Raw genomic sequence first — 13,352 nt, 5'->3', positions numbered from 1 at the left:
GAAGGATTGTTTTCGTCTTCGGCACCATCCGGATTGTTATCTCTTGTGCCAGTATCACTATTTTTCCTATGGCGGGGCTTGGATCGGCGCCTATGACGCCGGTGCCTAGATTGCTTCTCCAGGGGGTTATATTCCGTTGCCTCATCGCCATTGCTTTCTTTGGGGGTTTCCACCATATATATATATCATACGATGAGGTGGCTGTCCAGCGCCCTATAGGCGGTGGTTCCTGTTCTTCTCCTGTATCGTCTTCCATACCATCGATGTCTTCGGAGTTGAAATCAACCACGTCGGTTAAGTCATCGACAGTGGCTATTAAGTGGGTGGTGGGTGGGGAACGAATTTCTTCATCGTACGCTTCCCACTCGAGCCGGACATAGTTCGGCCAAGAATCTCCCGACAAGGAAAGAGACCTTCATGAGTTTAGCACATCACCCAAGGGCGAGTGCTGAAAAATATCCGCGGAGGTGAACTCCATGACCGGTACCCAATCAGATTCGGTAGGCATGGACGTACGCGGTTCGGATCCTGTAGCCAGAGACGAGTCCGGGGGTCCGATGACACCATCCTCACAAGAGGTGGGATCAGTGTCCGGCTCCAACGCTGATAAGTGTGCAACCTCCATGGCGGGGTCCATCCACCCATCCTCGGAAGGCATGATCTGCTCCGGATTGATTCCCGGGGCCGCCGTAGGTGCGATCTCACAAACATGGTCAGATGGCAGATCTAAGTCATGCTCGTCACGATTGTTTGGCGTACCTGACGTGGGCTCGAATCCGTCAAAGATCAAGTCTCCGTGGATGTCAGCAGTATAGTTCAAGCTTCCAAACCTGACCTGGTGGCCAGGGGCGTAGCTATCGATCTGCTCCAGGTGGCCAAGCGAGTTGGCCCACAGTATGAAGCCGCCAAATATGAAGATCTGTCCGGGAAGGAAAACCTCCCCCTAGACCACGTCAATGAAGATGATTGAAGGAGTTTTCAAGCCCTACCGTGACGACATAGTGGAACTCTCAATGAAAGCACCAATGTCGGTGTCAAAACCGGCGGATCTCGGGTAGGGGGTCCCGAACTGTGCGTCTAAGGCTAATGGTAACATGAGACAGGGGACACGATGTTATACCCAGGTTCGGGCCCTCTCGATGGAGGTAATACCCTACTTCTTGCTTGATTGATCTTGATGATATGAGTATTGCAAGAGTTGATCTACCACGAGATCGTAGAGGCTAAACCCTAAAAGCTAGCCTATGATTATGATTGTTTTTTGTCCTACGGACTAAACGCTCCGGTTTATATAGATACCGGAGGGGGCTAGGGTTACATAGAGTCGGTTACAGAAAAGGAAATCTACATATCCGAATTGCCAAGCTTGCCCCTTCCACGCAAAGGAGAGTCCCATCCGGACACGGGACGAAGTCTTCAATCTTGTATCTTCATAGTCCAATAGTCCGGCCAAAGGATATAGTCTGGCTGTCCGAGGACCCCTTAATCCAGGACTCCCTCAGCGGCCGCGGAGGAGAGGGAGCTCTCCCAGTGGATGGGTCTGCCGGGAAGGCCAACGGGGTCAACACCGAGGCCCCCCTTGTGGAGGACGTGGTCGAGGAGTCGACCGAGGAGGAGGCCGAGGCCGACAACCCTACGGCCACATGGAAAAAGTGTGTCTTTTGGCGGGCCAACTCTCGTGAGCCGGTCCTGCCCGGCAGGACCGAATGACGGCAAGGGGCCCAGGGGGAGTCCGTGCGCGAGACGAGGTTCGCGACAACGAAGAAGGCGGCGAAGACCGCGGTGGCGAAGAAGAAAGCAACCGCCTCTTCTTTGTCCAAATGTTGTCAGACTCCATCCCCTTCTCCTCCTCCCGCAGATGTCGACACGGAGGTCGTCTTCGACTTTGGGTTCTCAGCCCAAGGAGAAAAAGGAAGGCAGCAAGAGAGGAGGTGGAGGACGAGTAAGTGTCTGCCTTTTGTCACCTCCGTTCTTTCAAACCGCATTGCTTTTCTTGACTTGTTTTTGTCTTCATAGGGACAGGGAGACACTGGCCCAGAGGGTGGCGAAGAGGGCCAGGGCGTTAGCGGGCGACCAGCCCCTGATGGGCGCTTCGCGCACGCCGGTGGTGGAGATCAGCCCGGATAGCAGCCCCTGTCTCAGCCCCCTGTGTGCGTCCACCACTCACTCCTTATCAACGTGCGTTGGCGTATAATCCTTTGGCACTGACCTTGCCGTGGCTGCAGGAGGAGGACGACAGCAGGAGGAGCCACCGAGGGCCACCCCCAACACACCGCCCCCATCAACCACGCCGCCCCGAGGGGCGTCCCCGGCAAGGGCGCCAAGCACCGAGCCCATGCACATGGAGGAGGAGGAGGAGGCGAACTTGGGTGCTGGTGGCTCTGTCTCGGCAACAAACATTGGCGGGGAGGGTGCCACTTCTTCCCAGCTTGACACAGGTAAGTCATTTGCTTTCTGTCCCTGCTTTTCTTCTTTCGCTTGAACCTTGGCCTTGGCTTCGCCTCATTTCCCCTTCTCGGTGTCCAGATCCTTCCTCGGCGGACCGGGAGGACATCAACACCGTCATCGAGGAGGTCGCCAAGGACACCGAGGCCGAGGCCGAAAAGATCGCCGCCGAGGAGGCCACCGAGACTGCTGCTGAGGACGCCACCAAGGGGCCTACCGGAGAGACCGGAATGGCTGTTGCCAAGGAGGCTGGCAAGGCTGCCGCCAAGGAGGCCAGCAAAGGGCCTGCCGGGGAGGCCGGCAAGGCTGCTGTCGAGGAGGAGGTGGTCAATGACCAACCCTCCTCCTCTGCCGCCTCTGACTCGGGGAAGTACTTGAAGGTGGGCGACGACTTGTTCATCCACCTTCCCGGGACGGCGGGCACTAGGGCGCCGACCAAGGGGGAGGTGTTTGACGACGAGGCGCTTGCCGCCGCCGGGCTCGAGGTTGTTGACGAACCGAGCGCCGGTGGTGGCGGTTCCCAAGAGGAGCAACTTCTTCAGGCCATGGCGCCAGCTTCTGGAAGCTCTAGGCGCTCCACCGCGCCCGTCTGGACAAGGCGAAGTCCAGGGTGGCGGCGGCAGACAAGGCGAAGGCGGATCTTAAGGCGCGCGTCACCGAGACGTAGGCCTGGTTCCTCCTGGCACAAGAAAAGCTGAAGGCTGCCCAAGATCAGCTGGCCGAGCGTAAGCAGGAGCTCGTCTTGAAGCAGGCCGACATCGAGAAGGCCCACGAGGCGGTGAGGGAACAGGCCGCCAGGGCCGAGGCTGCCCGACACCAGCACCAGGCCGAGCTGAACTCCCAGGAGGAGGACCTCGCTGCTCGTGAGGCGGCGCTCACCGCCACACTCCGTGGCAAGGATGAGGAGGTCGAAAGGCTTGTCGTGCAGCGGACCCAGGTGCTAGAGCAGAGGCACAAGGAGGCACTCAATGCTCAAGCCCTGGTCCACGGTGACAAGGTGAAGGAGCTGGAGGTGGAGAGGGACGGCATGAAGAACATGACCCAGGAGCTGGCGAAGGAGAAGGACACGATCAGCTGCGCCTTGACAGAGGCGCAGGCCGCAGTCCTCGACAAGGCCGAGCTACTCACCCGCGCCAACGCCTCCATCAAGGACCTGAAGCTGAAGCTGGAAGGTCTTGAGGTGACGCTTTCGGAGGTCAAGGCCCAAGAGGAGACCCTGACCAAGAGTCTGGAGAAGGAGAGGCAGCTGCGGAAGAATGACGTCGCCAACCACGATGATTTCGTGAAGGGCCAAAACCTCTGGATCAGCCACCTCGTTGACGTCGCCAACAGGATCACCAAGAAGCTGGCTGCCATGGGGATGGCGAATGTGAGGTATGCCCCAGAGCCGAACGTGAGTCCCAACGCCAAGCTGACCCTGTTCTTCGAGGGCGTTCTTGGAGCCTTGGAGCAGTTTCGCTCTAACAGAGCGAGCTCTCTGGCCAATGAGGCCCGGCAGCTTTGCCGGGGTGCCCTGACCAAGGTCCTCACCAAGGTGGCATACTGGAACCCCAACCTCGATTTCGAGGTCGCGCTGGAGAGCTTGCCGGAGGATGTGGACCTCGCGTTGCTCGAGGAGCGTATCAAGCCCATCATTAGCTGCATCGATGGAATTGAGAGGGTCGAAGGCCAGCGCCGGGACTAGGCACCCCGTTTCTCATCACTGCTGCAGGTTCACGACCAAGACAATTTTTATCTTTAGTTAGAACCGCAGCAGCAATTGATGTAATATAACTCTGCAGTACTTTGAAAAGATGCATGTTATTTTCCAATTCGATCTCTCTCTGTATGTCCACCCTACGTCAATTGAGTAGGCTTACTGGCGCGTAAACCCAAGCCGCGACACCTCGAGGACGGCTCCCCAATAGCCTGTCGGGTGTGCTTGCTGCCAGGCGAACCACCTTACCGTTCTCAGCACGACCGCTCGAACTGTCGAGCGGACTCGAGACAAAACGAGAGCGTTGCCAATAGCGGGAGGCCACCCTGCCGTTCTCGATGCAGCCGCTCAAACTATTGAGCGGACTCGAAACAGAATCAGGGTGTTGCCAATAGTGGAAGGGCCCCATCGAGTGCAGGTTTCTCATACAGAGGGAAAGATCTCCAAGGAGAATAATCTCATATAAAAAGAATTACTCAAAGTTTCACGTGACTTAGCTTTTTTTTGTCTCTACGCGAGCGTCCACTGCACCCGCAAGTGATGTCGCCCGTTCAATTGACTTCTTCCTTGGAGGCCATGGCGATGAAGAGCTGCTAGACTAGCTGCTAGACCTGATTTTTACAACTGCGACCCCTACCTGGCGCGCCAAAGATGTCGGCGGGAACGACACCTATGGGATCACTAGAACCCCTACTACGGTCGGCGGGCGCGGGGTTGTGGAAAGAGCAGGTCTAAGAGCCAGCACAAAGATCGTTTACCCAGGTTCGGGCCGCGAGGATGCATAATACCCTAGTCCTGCTTTGGTCTATATTTGAGTGTTCTTGAGCTAGCTACGGTGCGTGACTTGTTCAAAAGAGCCGAATCCTTCTCCAGTACGCTTCAGGCCTCCTTTTATAGTCGAAGGAGGCGCCACAGTGGCACACAGGAGGTGGAAAGGTGTACAGTGTACAAGCATATCGCATGTCATTACGTGACAAGACGCATTAAATGCGCTCCTTAGGTGTCCCCTTCCTTTATTGGGGACGGGAACGAGGCCCGTCCCGTCCGTCGCTGCCTCGCCTCGCTTCGACACGCACCCTGGCCAGCGAGGCGTGCGATGCCATGTAGGCTGGCAGGCTGCTGAGCTGGTGTGGTGGCAGCGTCTTCACGAAGATCTGCATGCCACCACGTAGGTGCTTGCTGAGTTGGTCTGGAGGCCGCACATCGCCATGCAGGTGCTCGCCTCGCTGGCTGGGCTGGCAGCTGCATGGGAACGGTGGTGGAGTCTTGGCGGGTGCGGGCTTGTCCGCGGCTCCGTTGATGTCCTCAGCAAGGGTCTTGTCGGGGCCCCAGCAAGGGTCTTGTCGGGGCCCCAGCAAGGGTCTTGTCGGGGCATCACGGTCGTCCCTGACAAGGATCTTGCCGGAGGTCTCATGGATTTCCTCGGCAAGGATCTCGCCGAGGATCATCGTCTTTTGGTCCTCATCTGATCCTGCATGCTTATGATCTTTACGAAGATCCGCATGCCACCATGGAGGTGCCTCCCGAGCCTTGGTTCCAATGTGGTTGATGGCGTTGGAACCCTTGGGCTCAAGGGTGGATTGCTCTGCTGGCGTTGGGCAAGTTGCCCCGGCAAGAGCCTTGCCGGGGCTGCGGAGGCCGCTGTCGGTGTCAAAACCGGCGGATCTCGGGTAGGGGGTCCCGAACTGTGCGTCTAAGGCTAATGGTAAGAGGAGGCAGGGGACACGATGTTTTACCCAGGTTCGGGCCCTCTCGATGGAGGTAATACCCTACTTCCTGCTTGATTGATCTTGATGATATGAGTATTACAAGAGTTGATCTACCACGAGATCATAGAGGCTAAACCCTAGAAGCTAGCCTATGATTATGATTGTTTATTTCCTACGGACTAAACCCTCCGGTTTATATAGATACCGGAGGGGGCTAGGGTTACACAGAGTCGGTTACAGAGAAGGAAATCTACACATCCGAATCGCCAAGCTTGCCTTCCACGCAAAGGTGAGTCCCATCCGGACACGGGACGAAGTCTTCAGTCTTGTATCTTCATAGTCCAACAGTCCGGCCAAAGGATATAGTCCGGCTGTCCGAGGACCCCTTAATCCCGGACTCCCTCAGTAGCCCCTGAACCAAGCTTCAATGACGATGAGTCCGGCGCGCAGATTGTCTTCGGCATTGCAAGGCGGGTTCCCTCTCCGAATACTCCATAGAAGATTTTGAACACAAGAATCGTGTCCGACTCTGCAAAACCAATTCCACATACCACCATAGAGAGCACAATATTTCACAAATCTAATCTGTTGACAACTTTTTATAGCGTGACATCATGCCACGGCCCGGTCATTATTCGAACTGTTTTTCACAACCTGCCACCGCATATATCGCGAGGCGGTTTTATTGGCATGTCTTGTCGAAGCAGAGATCGTGTTCCCCTTATTGCGGGATTCTCATCAATACAGGTGTGGGTAACCAAACCACGCCATCAATCGTGGCGCTTGGGAAATAAGCGATTTTAACGGGCAAGTGGGGAGGCGCAGGATCTCTGCTGCCTTTATAAGGGGATAAGAACTCCCTCTTTCACCCAAGCCTTCTTCCCCTGCTCATCCATCCCTTCTTGCTCAAGCCCTAGCACTCAAGCGTTCGTCTTCTCCGCCCAAAAAGGTTTCCCGAAAAATGTTCGGATCCGGAGCAGGAGGCAAGTGGATGGCCTCCACCGTCCAGGAGAAGGATATCAAAAAGCTTCGGGGGGCCGGGTATTTGGCCAAGAGAATCGGCCATCATCTTCCGGCGGCGGGACAAATCATACCCACCCCGGAACCCCACGAGAGGGTGGTATTCCTTCATCATTTTGTCCACGGGCTAGGGTTTCCCCTACACCCATTTGTTCGCAGCATCATGTATTATTATGGGATTGATGTTCATGATCTATCCCCCAATTCCTTCCTCAACATCTCGACATTCATCGTCATGTGCAAGGCCTTCCTCCGCGTCCCGCCGCACTTTGGCTTATGGCTGAAGGTTTTTAATGTGAAGCCCAAGGTAGTGAGCGGCGAGCATGCCGAATGCGGAGGCGCCATGGTGAGCAAGGTGCCCAACGTTACATGGCCAGCAGGTACTTTCAATGATTCCGTCAAGGAGTGGCAGCAACAGTGGTTTTACATCACCGAGCCGCGCGGCAAGGAATGGGCCGCCGCTCCAGAGTTCAGATCTGGCGCCCCCCTGCGACTTACGTCCTGGCCCAAGAAGGGCCTGAACTGGGCTTTGTCTGACGAGCTATCAGAGCTCCAGACGCGCATCCCAGACATGGAAGACAAGAACGTTAAGCTTGTCAATGTAGTCCAGGTGATGTTAGTTCGCCGGATTCTAGCTTGTCAACACCGGGCTTGCAATTTATGGGAGTTCGACCCGGCCAAGCACCAGACCTTGTTAGAGCTCTTTGGCTCCTCGCATAAGGACATCTGGAAGGTGCTTTTCAAGTCCGGCAAATCGTGGCCAGACTCCGCCGAGGACCGCGGGTACCAACTGTCCCGCCCAGCAAGTTCGGTAAGTGATTGTTCATTGACAATTCATATGTTTTATTCGCATATCCTTTGGAAAATGCTTGATGTGTTTCCCCCAAATTTCCTAGGGCTGGGCGAAGAAGGCGGGGTGGATCTACTGTCCGGCCCCGCTGCCAGAAGAACTGATCGGCCTGCTTCTGATGAAGATGCTGGTCCCGGCGCCTTACAAGGCACCGAAGAAGAAGGCCGAAAAGGAGGCCAAGCAGACTAGGGGCAGCCTCCATCGTCGTGGTGCTTCAGACACAAGATCCGAAGACTCCAATGCCCATTCTTCCTCCGAAGAGGATGAGGAGGAGGAAAGAGACGAATCCCCCGCGGGGGGAAGAAAGAAAAGGACGGCCTCCACATCCTTGGAGGTCGAGTCGCCTAAGAGGGGAAAAACTCCTCTTCCAGATGAGTCCACCGCCGCCGCCGATAGCAGCCCGGAGTGGGATCCCAGGGCCAAGCCCCTGGTGAACTCGTGAGTGTAAAATCTGAACACGCTCATGTGTCCAGACTTGTCATGGCGTGATATTTTAATCCGAGCCGTACTTTTTTTCAGTCCGGCGAGGTCCCGAGCTGAACAATCCTCGTCAAAGGATTTGCTGGGTTCGGATGCAATGGAGAGCGGGACACCCCCGAAGGCCCCCTCCCCCAAACATGTGAATGAAACCGGGGTTTCGTCCTAGAAGGACCCAGGCCACGAAGGGGGGGGAATCGCAAAGGCGGCGCCAGGAGGCCAGCCTTCAGGGTCCGGACGCACGGGAGAGAAGGCTCTCGTGGACATCGACGATGGGGGTTATCTTGAATCCGGCCCCCAGACGGACACTATTCCGGAGACCCATAAGGCCCCAGGGTCAGGCAGGCGGCCTCCTTCAGTTGGAGGAGGTATGTCTGTTCCACTGGCAACCTCTGTCCAACCAGAGGTGCCAGATACTTTACTAGCAGCGCTGAAGGGTGCGTCCATCGTTGATGAACACCGTGCCCTTATGGGTGCGGTGATTGAGAAGATTCAGTCCGCTAAGAGTGGACTGAATGAATCCTATATCAGCCTCATAAGAGGCTTTGAGGTATGTTTTCTGAGGTTTGTAAGAGTTTCATGGTATAGATAGCAGCCCCTGATACACTGTTTGGTGAAAGAAAGAACCGGACAGAGGATCAAATTTATGTTCGCAGGAGACTCACTTGATGACATCTATCACTTTTTTATCTAAGCAGGCGTCTGTAGCGACTGCCGCCTCTCATGCTGCGGAAGTATCCGAACTGAGGCATAGTCTGGAGCGGGCCGAAGGAGAACTTGGCCGGGTGCAGAAACAGCTGGAGGACAACCAAGGTATACAAAAACCTTGTTTATTTAGCACAAATGAATAAGTGTGCGTGGTGAAAATACAAAAACCAAGTGTGCGTGGTGAAAATATTTTTATACAAAAACCTCTAGGGGCGACGACCGAAATTGAGGCTCTTAAAAAGGCTGTGGCCGAAGCTGAAAAGAAAGCGGCCGCAGAGCAGGCTCTTCATGAGAAGCACGAGGCCAGAGTTATTGAGGCTGAGCGAGAGCTTCAAGAGGCCGTGAAGAAATGCAAGACCTTGGAGCAGAGTTTATCAGGGAAATAATCGAAACTCTCCCAGGCTCGCCAAGCCGCAAGTGATGCCCGGGGGAAGCCGAAGGTGCCCTGAAGGAAATCCAGGAGGCGAGGAATATTGCGGCCGGTAAGGCTTTTTTTATACAAAGCGGGTATTTGAAAGGAGAAAATCAAGTTAATATTTGAAATTCTATTTGCTCCAGGGGTTTTTGCAGAGCTGCCGTGCAACATATCTAATGCCGCCCTATTCTACCGAGCCGAAGAGAGGAATACTATGGATAAGCTTTTCTGGATGCAGTATCCGGCACCGAATTATCCGGTGCCTTTCTCCGATCAACTGAAGCAGTTGGTCGAACTGCGTAAGGTGGCCGAGCTAGCCATGAAGGATTTGATTATCCGGCTGTGGCCTACCGAGCCGATTCAGAGCAGCTACTTCGGGCTCGTGAAGCGGCTTGTGTGCCTACCCTTGACTCGAAGTCATCAAGTGGTCGGTCTGCATAGAAGGTGCACGAATGACCTTTGCCCGCGCAAAACTGCATTGGGGGAAGATGGATGCAGAAAAGCTGATGACCGAGGGATCGCCGGAGGGAAAGGAGCATCGCAGGCCCGAGCTGTATTATGAAGGTGTCTTGAAAGGAGCCCACCTTGCGGTGGAGCAATGCACTAAGGACATTATTTTTCCATGAATACGGTCATGTTTGTCCTTTTTAATGTTTGAACAAGATCATTTCTATCATTTATTGCTTGTCGTTTGAAAGTTTTTCCTCCTGTGCGGCCATTTTATATACTAATCCTGAGAGTTGGCCAGTCGTCGGCTTCTGCCCTCACGTGGTAAGTATGGGGGTGTTCGGGATAACCCTGAACACTCTTTATCCCAGTTTTGGGTCCTTGAAGGAGGTGTTCAGCACAGCGAACCAGGCAGTCAGACTATAGGCTTTTTCACTCTCACTTATCCATAGGAGTTTTAAAAGGAAGGTAGGCATAGCCCCTGGTGTTCGGAAGACCGCACGAGGGGCTCTATAGGCGCCTGATCGGAAGAAAAGCCGATCCCTCGCACGCTGCATTGGTTATGGCATTATGCGGAAGAAATCCTTAAAGATTTTACAACCTCTCAAACAGCTGACTAGCTCTCACTGCATCATGACAGTCAGTTTTTGGCTTTCTCTACTGAGGTGCTCGTCCGGAAGAACCGGGACACAATCGCAGTAGTTCTCCCTGTGCTACCTTAGCCGATATAGCGGAACGTAATGTACCAAAACATAGGAGCCGGGAAAACCCAACTATTGACCCAAGACATGTTTCGGAGCTGATGCATATAATGCTATAAGTTCGGGGTGCCGAACTGCCGTGAAGGTGTTCAGACTTTTTTGCCGTAATATGGGTATAACGAAGCCCCTGGCATATTAAGGCATATCGCGGTATGCAGCTGCCTTTTAACAAAAGAGTTTTAATAAGAAATAGCAGCAGACGAGCATCATATGAACTCACATGTTGTATTTGAATAATATGTCAATGCGTATGAGTACAGGTAGTGTGATAAAAAGAAATATGACTGCTGAACCTGCTGATACCAGGCGGGAGGAAGATGTATGCGGATCCGAAGTGTGGTCGGATAATCATAGAGGGAACATCTAGAGATTCCCTTACGCGCTCGAACTGTCTTCACGCCATCCGTCCTGGCCTACGCAAAGGTGAACCTACAAAGAAAATGTAAGAGATGGTTTCGCGCCACAGAGCGGTTGAGCCGCGGTATGTGGCTTGTCTTAACTTTTTGCTGGAGTGTTTTTAGTTAAGCTCCGGACGAGCCGGGCTATCCTGTCGCGCAGTAGTTCGGTCTCCTTTAGCGGTGTCCGGGAGCTGGGCCTTGCCATTAACCGTGATGACGCCGCGCGGACCGGGCATCTTGAGTATACGGTAGGCGTAATGTGGCACCGCATTGAACTGAACAAATGCGGTTCGTCCGAGCAATGCCTGATAGTCACCGTGAAAGGGGACGATGTTGAAGACTAACTCTTCGGTACGGTAATTTTTTGGTGATCCGAAGACTACCTCTAGAGTGATGGAGCCTGTACAATTGGCCTCCACATCTGGTATGACACCTTTAAAGGTGGTTTTAGTGTGTTTGATCATTGAATGATTGATACCCATCCTGCGCACTGTGTCGTGACAGCAGATATAGACTGCTGCCTCCGCCATAAGGACTCGTGTGAGGTGGAATCCATTGATTATTGGGTCAAGGATGAGTGCGGCTGGATTGCCCTGATTGGTATTGGCCGGACGATCCTTACGATCGAAGGTAATCAGCTATAGGTTGTATTGTGGGGGCGACTGGCTCTGCTAAGTCGACATCCCTAAGGGTGCACGTTCGTTCCAGCTTGGGAATGTGGGTGGCGTTTATCATGTTCACCGTTTTGATTTGCGGGGAAAATTTCTTTTGCCCTCCTGAATTCGGTGATCTGGGTCCCTCGTCGTCATCGTCGCTTTGAGACCCCTTCCCCTTGTTTTCGGCACCTAACCTGCCGGCTTGTCTAAAGACGCAGCATTCTCTGTTGGTATGATTGGCTGGTGTTCCTGGGGTGCCATGAATTTGGCATGGACGGTCGAGTATGCGGTCCAAACTGGACGAGCCTGAATTTTTTTTATTGAATGACTTTTTCCGCTGACCGGAGTTGGAGCCACTGAATCCGGCGTTGTCTGCCGTGTCTTCGGCACTATCACCGTTTTTGCGACGCTTGTGTTTGTTGCACCGTGGTTTGTCGTTGCTATCCCTGGCTTTTGATGTGCCAGGATTGCTTGCTGTGTTGTTGCTACGAGCCAACCAGCTATCCTCGCCCGCACAAAAGCGGGTCATGAGTGTTGTGAGGGCTGCCATGGACTTTGGCTTTTCTTGGCCGAGATGTCGGGCAAGCCACTCGTCGCGGATGTTATGCTTAGAGGCCGCTAGGGCTTCGACATCCGGACAGTCGACGATTTGGTTCTTTTTAGTTAGGAACCGGGTCCAAAATTTCCTGGCTGACTCTCTGGGCTGTTGGGTTATGTGACTTAAGTCATCAGCATCCGATGGTCGCACATAAGTTCCCTGGAAGTTGTCAAGGAATGCATCTGCCAGGTTCTCCCAACTCCCGATGGAGTTTGCCGGCAAGCTATTTAGCCAATGCTGAGACAGTCCCTTGATTTTTAGTGGGAGGTACTTGATAGCGTGTAGGTCATCTCCGTGGGCCATGTGAATATGGAGGAAGAAATCTTCTAGCCATACCGCGGGGTCTGTAGTACCATCGTATGATTCACTGTTCAAGGGTTTAAACCCTTCTGGGAATTCATGATCCATTACTTCATCAGTGAAGCACTGTTCTATCCGGCGTGACGGTCATCGTCACGCGTTGTGGCGCACCCCCGTGATCTGTAGATCTATCTTGACTGTCCTGCTTTGTTTTTCAATACGTCTCACAGGTCCTTCGTGTAGCCTCGGGCCTTAGTATTGTTGTTTGATTGGCGGCGGGGTGCGGTCTGGACTTCGGGCTGGTACGCCGCTTTGTCTCAGTCACGGGATGGCCGGTCAGCCGCATCATGCGTTGGTAGTGTGGGCTTTAGCGCCTCCTCCTCGAGTTGAGGTAGCAACCTGCGCTTTGGGTATCTTTTGGTAGGGCGCTCGAGTCCGTATTCCTAGGCAGCCAGGACTTCGGTCCATCTGTCAGTTAGCAGATCTTGATCGGCTTGAAGCTGTTGCTGCTTTTTCTTCAGGCTTTTTGAAGTGGCTATAAGCCGACGCTTGAAGCGCTCCTGCTCGACAGGATCCTCAGGCACGATGAATTCTCCGTTGCCAAGGCTCACTTCGTCTTCGGAGAGCGGCATGTAATTATCATCCTTTGATTCTCCATCTGTTGCCTGTTCCTTATGGCTAGCTTGCCCATCCTCTTGCTCGGCCTGCTCAAAGCCTGGCTGGGCAGTATTTTTTTCGTCTTCGGCACCATACGAATTGTTATCTCTTGTGCCGGTATCACTATTTTTGCTATGGCGGGGCTTGGAGCGGCGCCTATGACGCCGATGCCTAGATTGCTTCTCCAAGGGGTTGTCTTCCGTTGCCTCATCGCC

This window comes from Triticum aestivum, chromosome 3B, assembly GCF_018294505.1.
Source record: "Triticum aestivum cultivar Chinese Spring chromosome 3B, IWGSC CS RefSeq v2.1, whole genome shotgun sequence".
Lineage (NCBI taxonomy): Eukaryota > Viridiplantae > Streptophyta > Magnoliopsida > Poales > Poaceae > Triticum > Triticum aestivum.
Note: the sequence above shows the minus strand (reverse complement) of the source record.